The sequence below is a fragment of the Nannospalax galili genome, unplaced genomic scaffold (genome assembly GCF_000622305.1).
Source record: "Nannospalax galili isolate Female #2095 unplaced genomic scaffold, S.galili_v1.0 scaffold666, whole genome shotgun sequence".
Classification (NCBI taxonomy): domain Eukaryota; kingdom Metazoa; phylum Chordata; class Mammalia; order Rodentia; family Spalacidae; genus Nannospalax; species Nannospalax galili.
In genome coordinates, this window is record NW_008356473.1 from 1,900,584 (window position 1) to 1,911,339 (window position 10,756).

The 10,756-nt window shown below is 44.2% G+C and overlaps 1 pseudogene; it reads right to left on the bottom strand.

Moving 5' to 3' along the window:
• LOC103751274 overlaps nt 1–586 on the bottom strand; it is a 1,635-nt pseudogene extending 1,049 nt beyond the window's left edge.
• Between the last annotated feature and the right edge of the window lie 10,170 nt (nt 587–10,756).

Consider the following 10,756-nt stretch of genomic DNA (forward strand, 5'->3'; position numbering starts at 1 on the left):
TTATTTTGATATATCACAGTGAAAGATTTATCGTCCTCTTTTTTTTTTTTTTTTTTTTTTTTTTTTTAAAAAAAAAAAAAAAAAAAAAAAAAAAAAAAAAAGAGAATAGTCTGATCCATAGAGGCACTCAGTAGTAACCAACACAAACTGCCTTTTTTCATATAAGCCACATCTTTCACAACATCTGTGTGTCCACAATTGTCATTATTGACTTTCCTTCCAAGGACCAGATCTGAGAAGTCTTATCTTAAGAACCAGACAAAGTTCATTTAATTGATCCGATCCAGCCATCATGGACCATGCATTGCTCTGGCTAGGGTGCAGTGTATTTCTCCACGTATTCTAGTTTCACAGCCTCTCCCTATGAAATGTCCTACAGGTCCATGTGTTGCCCAAAGGCATTTGCAGAAGCTGTCCCTTTGTAAGTAAATCGAACTCCACATGTTTGTGGAACTCATTTTTGGCCTCCTGCATTCATTGATGTTACAAAGTCCAGCAATTTCCGCTGTGGCAGGGATTGAGAAGGAATATCATCTACTGTATACTTGCTGTTGTCAGTATTAGAAGGGTGTCTGGAGCTGTGCATGGTGGGGAGACTTGTCCACAGAAGCTCTAGGGTAATAACAATGTTTTATAGCTTGGTTGATGAACCTGTAAAAAGTTATCAAGCTGTACTCATGTTATGTGAGGTGTTTGTATGTTATTTACACATCAGTGGAAAAGTTTAGTTTATAAAAGAAGTTACCACCTCCAGTGGATAGTGTTTGGTAAAGCAGCATAAAAGGGGAGGTAGATAGAATTGGCATGGCTGGGTTTCTGCTCTGCTCTGCACTGGCCTGAGCACAGCTGTCACTTTCCTTGCAGTCATGGCTGCTGTCACAAGCTCTCAGGGGCCTGAGGTACAGAGAAAAGCCAGCTTCCCAATGCTTGCTGCAGTCTCTTCTGGGGGTGTCCCCTGAACCCCACGGTGTTTTGACATTACTCGCAGTCCCTTTCTTGACAGGGGACTCTGACATCAGTGTGCCTATGTGTGGGAATCCAGAAGTAAACTAGAAAGGCAGCTGCTCGCTGCCCCCAGAACTGTCCAATTCCTGGAATTTCTTATAGCCAAATAGGCTGAGTATTCCCTGAGGATCTCTTTCCCCGAGGAGATGCTTAGCTGCTCTCTGTGCAGACATCTGTCAGGTACCTCCTCTCTGTCAGAGTTACATGTGTCCTGGAGACCTGACTCCAACCTGAATGGACTCAGCTGGGTCTCTCTCTAGGCAGCTCCAGAGCCTTCCTGTACTTTATTATGCAGGGCTGAGGAGGTCTGCCCCTGTAGCCTTGAGCTGGGAGCTCACAGTGCTTATAAAATTGCGTTCAATGCTTTTTCGATTTTTAAAAAATCAACGGACACTTTGTCCTTGATATAGCAAGCTGTGTCCCGACAAGAGTAGGCAGTGCTTGCAATGAAACCTCATTCAGAACTCTCCTGGGAAGTGGGCCGTTTTTCAGCTCACTCTTGTAAGTCAGGTTGGGAGAAGGCTGTGCCCCCCTCCCCTCGACCCCTCTGACCAGCGCCTGACCCCTGCAATTCATTGGCTTGCATAAGGCCACTTCAGTGATTTTCCTAAAACACCAAGCTACATCCCTGTCTTCAAAACTGCTGATGCTTGCTTATCCCTTGAGGGCCACATTCTTTATCATGACAGCCAAGGCCCTTCCTGAGGTCAGCCTCTCCTTCCTTCTGGCCACATTGTGCTCCTGGCCACACTGAGTGTTTTAGTTTGCTTCTGTGTTGCTGTGATAAAACTGACTAAAATCAACTTGGAGAGGAAAGGGTTTAGTGCATCTTACATTTTCAAATGACAGTTCATCACTGAGGGAAGTCAGACAGGAACGCAGCACAGGAACCTGGAGGTAGAAATTGAAACACAGACCATGGAGGAATGCTGCTTACTGGCTTGTCCTCTGGCCTGGGTTCAGACTGCTTTTTTATACAACCCAAGACCACTTGCCCAGGAGTGGCCCTACCCACAGTGGCCTTGGCCTTCTCACATCACTCAAGAATCAAGAAAATGCCTTACAGACATGGCCACAGGCCAGCTCAATAGAGAAAATTCCCCAATTGAGAGTCCTTCTTCCCGGGTGTGTCAAGTTGATAACTAGAGCCAGCCTTGACACTGGGCTGCTCCAGGTCCTCTGCACAGGAGCTTGTGCCTTTCCTTACACTGTTCTCTTCATCCCCACCCCCTTCCTTTTTCTGCCTGGCTGGTTCCTTCTCCTTGGAGCCCAGGTCCCATGCCTACTCCTCTAAGAAGCCCTTCCATCTTGTCACAGGCTTACTACACAGCCGGAATACCTAGCAGAAACACAGATACTGGCTTACAATGTTGACAATAGTTCCCCTCAGGAGCTGGTTGTTCCAGAGGTATTGGTATGCAGAGCTCTCCACAGGGTACAGAGTCCTTCCTGGTGTGCACTTGTAAAACACTTTCACTCCTTATTTACACAATAAGGAGTTGCCTGTTCCTGAGAGATCATCAGTCCCCTTAATCCTCCTATGTCACTGAATTATGTCACTGTGTGCTTGAGGCTTCGCCAGGGCCTGATTTCAAAATAATCCAGAGATATACTAGCCACCACCCACCCCAACCATAACAGTGTATTTATTCTTTTTAATGGTTTAATAGAATTATATACAGAGAAGACAATATGAACAACAACAATCCCCTCCCCCCAAAAAAACCCAAAGAACTAAACTGAGAGACAGAGAATGCATTCAGTGTGCCCAAGGGCTCTTGGCCCCTCAAGGAAGTATGTAGGGGGTACAGAGAGTTCTGGGAGGGGTGAGTTCCCTCACCAAGGAACAGAGGACACCACATTGGTCTGCCCATGGGAAGGCCATTAGCCATTGTGGCCTTTAGTCAAGGCCTAAGTCTTTCCTCACTTACTTGACCTCAGAGCAGCAATAGACAGCTGTGGAGGGTGACAGTGGGGGTGGGATGGGTAATGGGTGAGGGTGGAAGAAGACTTCTTGCAAAATTAGAGTTGCAGTTGAAGCCTCTGGCTTGTTTTATGACTCTCTTTTGCTCAGAGTGGTTGGTGCTGACCTTTTATAGCCTCAGCCAGGAACCACCCTCCCCATTTCTAGCCCCTGGCAACTGTTAACCTGTTCTTCATTTCTGTAATTTTGTCATTGCAACAATGTTATATAAATGGACTCACATAGCATGCAATTTTCTGGATTTGGCCTTTACACTCAGCATAGTGTCCTAGAGATCTACCTGCTGTTTTGTGTTACAGTTGTTTGTTCTGTTCCGTTGCTGTGTAATGTTGTTATAGATGTACCGTCATTTGTTGAATGATCCTGTGAAATGGTGGCAGGAGTGATCTTTGCGAGGAAACTACTCTGTGCTGCTATATTTTGGATCCAGATTGTCTTCCAAAGGCCTGTTTGTTAAAGACTTGGATCCTAGACCTGCGGAGCTATTAGGAAGTGGTGGTGCCTTCAGGAGTAGAGCAAATTAGAAGATTTTAGGTCACTGGGTCATGCCCTTAAAAGGAATTGTGGGACCTGGTCTGTCTGCTCCTCCCCCTTCCTCTGTCTTGCAATCACTATGAGGTGACTAGACCTCCTCCACTGTATGCTCCTGCCATGATGCACTGTGCTGCCACAGCCCAAAGTAATGTTATGAACTGACGCCTCCAAACCTGAGCCAAATGTTCCTGAACCTTCTCTCTTTTAAGCTTGTATGTATCAGGCATTTGTTATAGTAATGGAAAGCTGACCAACACATGCATCTTGCCTGTGGTAAAGATGAGCCTTCATTTTTGATAAAAGGGCTTGTTAGGGAAAGAGGAATTTACTGTTTGTTTGAATATACTGCTTGCCTGAATTTACTGCTTGAACTTACTAAATGTTAGGGGAAGAGGAATTTACTGTTTATTTGAATATACTGCTTGCCTGAATTTATTGCTTAAACTTACTTGTTTAAATTTATTGCTTGTAACCAATTAACTCAACTAGAGACAGGCATCCGAAGATAGAGGCGAAGTGCTATAACCCCCAGAGCCTGACCTGTTCTGTGTCATGTCATGTCTGCTTACACAAGATAACAGGAAAGAGTTGTACCAGGCACATACCAAGCATCTCTTCCCAATTGAGACACCTGAAGGGAGCTATAACATTTTTTCTTGTTTTAAAGTTATTGATTTATGAAATGCTTGCTTTGAAACTATTGGCTGTATAAACGCGGGCTCTTGTGTAACGGTTGTGGAAGCCTATATAATCTTTACCTAAAATTGTCTCAGGGTTGATTGCTCTGACCAGACCTGCGTGTCCTGGGAGGACGGTCGACCCTAGCCAGCTGGTTCAGTAAAACTCTGTTTGATTTTTGCATCTCTGTACTCTTGCATTTGTTCTTCAGAAGGGACCCACGGAGTCACGGACCCTAACAGGCTTAGAATTGAATACATGCACATGCAAGTGAATGAACATAAAATGTGAATGAGGTAAAATGTGAATGAGGTGGGCAGGCATGTCAATGTCAATTTTATGGTTTTGATAACAGATCTTCATAAAGATGTCAACATTGTAAATAGCTGCATAAAGGATCCTTCTGAATTATATTTTTGGTGGTGCCATCTACCAGTTCACTCTGGAGACTGCCTGTCTCCACTCTGCATGTGCTGGGATTATAGACAGGCCACCTCACTCACCTAACTTTTACAAGGACAGATGTTCTCTGGATTCCATCATCATTGGTTATTGTGGCCTCTTTTTCTTACACATGATTTCATAGAAAAAATTAGCTTCTTTTCTCAGTGCCAACATTGGCTGGGTTTATTTGTATCATAGGTGTCAGTCCTGTGTTTATCTTTACCATTGTATGGTTTTCTCATCATTGTGTGAAGAAGGCACAGTTTAACAGTGCATAGGAATACTGTTGATTACTGGGCTATTTATAGTTTATGGCTATTTCTAACAGTTCTGCTATGAATGCTCTTTTACGAACCTTGTGGCACTCACATACACTCACTACACTTGGATAAATACATCCAGAGGTAGGGATGCTGGATCTTGGAAGATGCTTAGCTTGAGTAGTTTTCCAAAGTGGTGACAGGAACCAATTTATACTCATTCTGGGAGTGCTTGAGAGTCCCTCTTGCTTTATTACATCTCTGTCAGTGCTTGGCATTATCAGGTTCATGAATTGCAGCCATTCTGGTGGGGTGTGTAGGGGTATCTCATTATCGAAGACCAGCTGCTGGAATGTTTTCTTAATCCTCCTCCCACCCAGCTAAGATTCCTGTGGCCCATTGTGTGTGAGGCTCATTGTGGAAGCAGAGAATGTTTCTAGTCTTCTCTAGGGGCAGATGGCCAGGCTTCTGCTCCTTCCCAAGGGTGAAACTTTGTATCTTGGCAGGAGGGCCTGCCTTACCCTAGTCATTTAAGGCTTTGGCTTCTTTATGTTTAACTAAAAACAATTATACATATGAGTGTATTGCCTGCATGTATGTAAGTATACCTGTGTCATGCCCATAGAGGTCAGAAGAGGGCAGAAGATTACTCTGAAACTGGAGTTAACAGAAGATTGTTAGCTGCCATGTGGGTGCTGGGAATTGAACCTGGGTCTTCTGCAAGAGCAGCCAATGCTCTTAACCGCTGAGCCATCTCTCCAGATCCAGGCTTTGAATTCTTATAAGGGCTATAACATGGAACATGGCCAGGTGTTTATGCCTGTAGCTCACAAGGGATTCCACAGTTTCCCATCTGCTCTTTGTCTCTTGAACAGCTGGACTGAGGCTTTAGAAAAGAGCTTCCAGTTATGATTCCCCTCCTTTGTGTTGGGGGCCTGTAAAGATTCCTAACTGTTAGAGCAACCCACACTTGGCCTTTAAGAATTTGCTATAATGTTAGGTCTGCTGATCCTCTTTTAGGCAGTTACCTCTTCCTCTAACAAAGGTGGAAGAGCTTGTGTGCTCTCTTTCTGCCACAGAGCTTGTCACTCTTTCAAATTTGGTTCCAGTTGCCCTATGACCTCAGCTCTCAGATGGCCTCAGGGGAAGTCAGGATTCTGAAATTTTCTGGTTTCTTCTTGTTGCTGCTTGGGTGTGAGGGGTGTTCGCTTGTGGTTTTCAATCTCTCATCTTGTGTGTGTGTGTGTGTGTGTGTGTGTGTGTGTGTGTGTAGGCCAGAGGTCAACACTGGGTGTCTTCTTCAATCATTCTCAACCTTATTTTTAAAAAGATTTATTTTATTTTTAATTATGTGTATGCATATGTATCTATGTGGGGGTATGTTCACTTGAGTGAAGGAGCAGGGAGGCCAGAAGAGGGTGTCAGATACTCTGGAGCTGGAGTTACACGTGGTTGTGAACTGCCTGATACAGGTGCTTGGAACCGTACTCAAGTCCTCTGCAAGAGCAATACATGCTTTTAATCACTAAGCCATCTCTCCAGCCCCCACCTACGCCATTTTTTTGAGACAGGGTCTCTCACTGAACCCGGGGCTCTCACAATTTCAGTCAGACTATGTGGCCACTGAGCTCCAGGGATCCTCCTGTCTCTGCCTCTCAAGTGCTGGGATTACAGGTGTGTATCTCTGTGCCTGGCTTTTTACATGGGTGCTGGAGATCTGAACTTAGATCCTTATACTTGCACAGTAAGCGCATTACTGATGGCGCCATCTCCCCAACCCTCTCATTGTGGTTTTTGTTTGAGTGTCTCCCATGAGAAACAACATCTTTGAGTTTGCATTGTGCTCAAACACCTTTAAATGCAAGCATCAGGCCCGGCAGTATACTACACAGAAGCCTTGTTTTTTTATTCTCTGCCTATTTCTTCCAAGGTTAAGTTCAAGGGTCCTTGGTCTGCCTAGCTGCCTCTACCATCTCAGTTTTCATTCTTGGCCTCCAGCATCTAGTGCTAATTGGAAAAGGCAGTGAGGAATTGAGGAAACATGAACTTTCCTCTGACTCCCATTAGCTCTCCTTACAATGTTAAATGGCGAGAAGAAGCAGAGTTAGCCTCTGAGCAGCAGAGCACAGGCACAGGGTGGATCCCTGGGCTTGTGCACACAGAGCACAGAGCCAGCCTCTCTTCTGGGAGAGTAAAGACGGCCCTTCAATTCCCCCATGCCCAGGCTGCCAGTGTTTACAGTCTGGGCATTGGTAGGAGGGGCCCCTCACAAAGTCCTGAAGGCTACTTCTGGGTGACTCTGGATGTGTCTTTGCTCCTTCCCAGGCACTTTTCTTGCCTAATTGAGCCCAAATTGCTGAAAACAAACTTTCTCAGGGTTATTGGCATCCTGCTGGGTATCAACTTTCCTTAAAACCAAAATTGCCGTTTAGTCTAGACCTGCACACTCCTTGTTCTATTTTAAGAGGCACTCTGAGTCCCCACCAGCACAGCAGAGGCAGCAGCCCCACAAAGGGCCGGCCCCAACCCTGGCACCTCTTTTTCCCCTCATAGCCATGCCCCCTTTGTTGAGTGTCTCTCCCTGATGGCTTCTGAACAGACCTCTGTTGCTCAGGTCCTACCCAGGCTAGTGGTGAAGACTGAAATAGCATGTTCAAAAGTGAGAGAAGAGAAAACAGGATCTGTTTCAAGCACAGAAAAGCAAACTTCAGACTTGAGGTCACCAAATAGCCCCAGGCACACAGAGCTGGGGTCCCCGGCTTTGTTTCCCTCTGACTCCATGGGTTGAGGTTTACCTTTGCAGTCAGCTTCCCTGTGGAAGTTAGAAGCATTTTATTTCTATCATTCTCTCCTGCCAACCTGAAGGACAGCAGTGTGCCAGTAAATAGTTAACAATTGGCTCTCTGGGGGAAAAAAAGGCCAGTTTCCATAGTGTCAGGTTCTAAGCTATTATTATTCTAAGCTATCTGCAGGATCTAGTGGCCAGAGGTGAGTGGAGATGCATCCCCACACAGCTTTACAGGGCTTCCACACTGTAGGTCAGATACATGTCAATAACCTTAAAAGCGTAGACTGGTGGTTGGCAAATTATGGCCTCGAGGCTAAATCTGACTCAGAGCTTGTTTTTGTACAATCTGTGAGCTGGGATTGCTTTTTACAGTTAAAAAAAATTAGCATGTCTTTGTGTGTGTGTGTGTGTGTGTGTGCGCGCGCGCGCGCTTGTGCCACAGTGAATGTGTGGAGGTCAGAGGGCAGCTTTGAGGAGGTTGTTCTCTCCTTTTAGTTGTTGTGATTCTGAGGATTGAACTTAGGTTGCCAGGCTTGGGTGACAAGTGTCTTTATTTGCTGTGCCATGTTGTCAGTCCTGGTTTTTACATTTCAAAGGGTTGAAATGACCATAAAGATAAATAAATAAACAAATAAATAAATAAATAAATTTTAAAAAGAATAATGTGATAATAATAATTTGTCTGTGGCTTTGAAAGCTTAAAATATTATCTGCCCCTGTCACCAGAATAAGTTTGCTGATGACTGTAGTAAAGGAATTACTGAGAACTTTGAGCATTTTTATAAGCCTGGCATTCCAGTCCCCAGCCCAAATCCCACAAGAGAAAGAGACAAACAAACAAAAATGAATAAATAAATGCATAAAAAGAGAAGTGAGCCTTGCAAATGTTGATCAATTTAACTATAATCATACAGCTATCATATTTCAGAGCCATTTTTTGGACTATTTATTTTTATTTTTTAGTGTGTGAGAGTTTGCCTGCATATATGAAAGTGCACCTGTGTTATGCAAAGCCCACAGAGGCCAGAAGAGGGCGTTGGATCCCCTGGAGCTGGAGTTACAGATAGTTGTTAGCCACCATGTGGGTGCTGGGAATTGAACCTGGGTCTTCTGGAAGAACAGCAAGTGTTCTTAACTGCTGAGCCATTTCTCCAGCCCCTATTTAATTTTTCCTAATGGCCTTGTTTACCAACATGTTCAGAAAATTCAGCTCATACTGCGCCAAGGGCTTTTGCTGTAAGGAATTTGAGGGTTCCAATTTCTTTGCATTACTAATGGGGACCTGATACCCAGAGGAGGACAGTTTAGTCCACAGTAGATGGCAGGTGAGTGACAGAGCCTGGTTTCTAAGCCTGCAATCCTATCCTTGTACATTTGATGCTACACAATAAATGTCCATGGTGGGTTCCCTTTTCAGTTCTGTCACCTGTTTCCTCCATGATTCCTCCTGATGTTTAAGTTGGCCATTGGCACCAATGCAACAGATGCTCCTCTGCCATGTGAGTTGCAGGGATTGAACTCAGGTCTTCAGGCTTGGCAGCAAATGCCTTTACCTGCTGAGTCATTTTTCTGCTCAAGATTTTAAGAGATTAAGAGAGAGATTGAGAGATTTGAGAGCGAGGTTTTCAAAAATTGTGTGTGTATATCAGAGAGGGGGTGGAAGGGCTCTGAGTAGAGTACTGGAACCCGGGTTTCATGGTATCCTTGTCCCCTGCACTTTGAGAGAGTCACAGATACCGCCAAGAATTCTACAATCAACGCAAACATAACCTGAGCTAGTTTAAGTGTGTTCCTTCTCCATAAGTTCTACGATTCTCCGATTAAGTCAGAGTCAGAGGAAGGTCAATGCGGGGCAGTGGCTATGATCAAAATACATTGTATACTTCTTTTGAAATTAAAAACAAATTTTTACAAAAACTTTATTGAGAATTTCATACATGTATATAAGGTGTTTTGATCAAATCCATGCCCATTCCCTCCCCTCCAACATTCCCCCCTCTGAAGAGGTAACCTTAAAATCTTTTAAGGATTACATACAAGCTCCCAAATACTTTTGACATTTTTGGCCTTTGGAACAGAGTATGTTGCTAACAGGCCCAAGGACATTTTGACTTTTAGCCAAGAACCTGGCTACATTTCTTTGGGGTCTTTTTACCCTACTGCCTATCCAATTCCTACCTCCTAGTCCTACCATGCCACCCTCTGAAGGGGTTACCCAAATTGCCAATAGGGAATATAGATGCCAACTGCTCTGGCTTCTTCCATGCTGAACAGAGACACAAGGTGAAGCAATTGGAGTACCCCTTCAGTGGGTCTACCTAAAAGACTCCCAAATTGCATAACTCTTGTCTCTAAGGGAAGAAGAAAGTCCTTGAATCATAAATAGGAGATGTGAAAGAGAAGTAAAGGCAAGAGTAATTAGCATTACAGGTTCTAGACAGGGAACTAGAAAAAAGTCAGAGCAGGGCAATTTTCAAATGTTCATATGAAAGCCCATTGGAATTTCTTGAAAGGGCTTCCAAAAGCATCCCTCTACTGGGTTCTTCCTCATTTTTCTTTTGTCTTCCAAGGCTGGACTAGTTGGCTGGGAAGAGCGGCTGGATACTCAGGTGAGGGTTCAGTGACCCAGCTTGGCACTACTTTAATGAATGAACACAAACCATCAACAAGCCCAATTTTGATGATGTTTAGCGATCAGGCTCAGCCAAAGTAGTGATGATGGTAGTTATTTCATGCAGGAGGGACTGCTGTATAGCATCTTCTTATTAAAAGGACCTGGAAATTTAAAAGAATTTGGCGCTAGGAGCCACATATGAGGGAGAACATATGTCATTTGTTTTTCTGAGTCTGTGTTACTTCACTTAGTATAACAGTTTCTAGATCCATCCATTTACCTGCAAACTTACTGCTGAGTAGAACTCCATTGTGTGACTGTACCATATTTTCGTTAACCACTCATCAGTTGAGGGTCACTTAAGTTGCTTCCATCTCTTACCTATTGTGAAAAAAAGCAGCAACAAACATGGTTGTACAAGTGTCTCTACAATAGGATGAGTCCTTTAG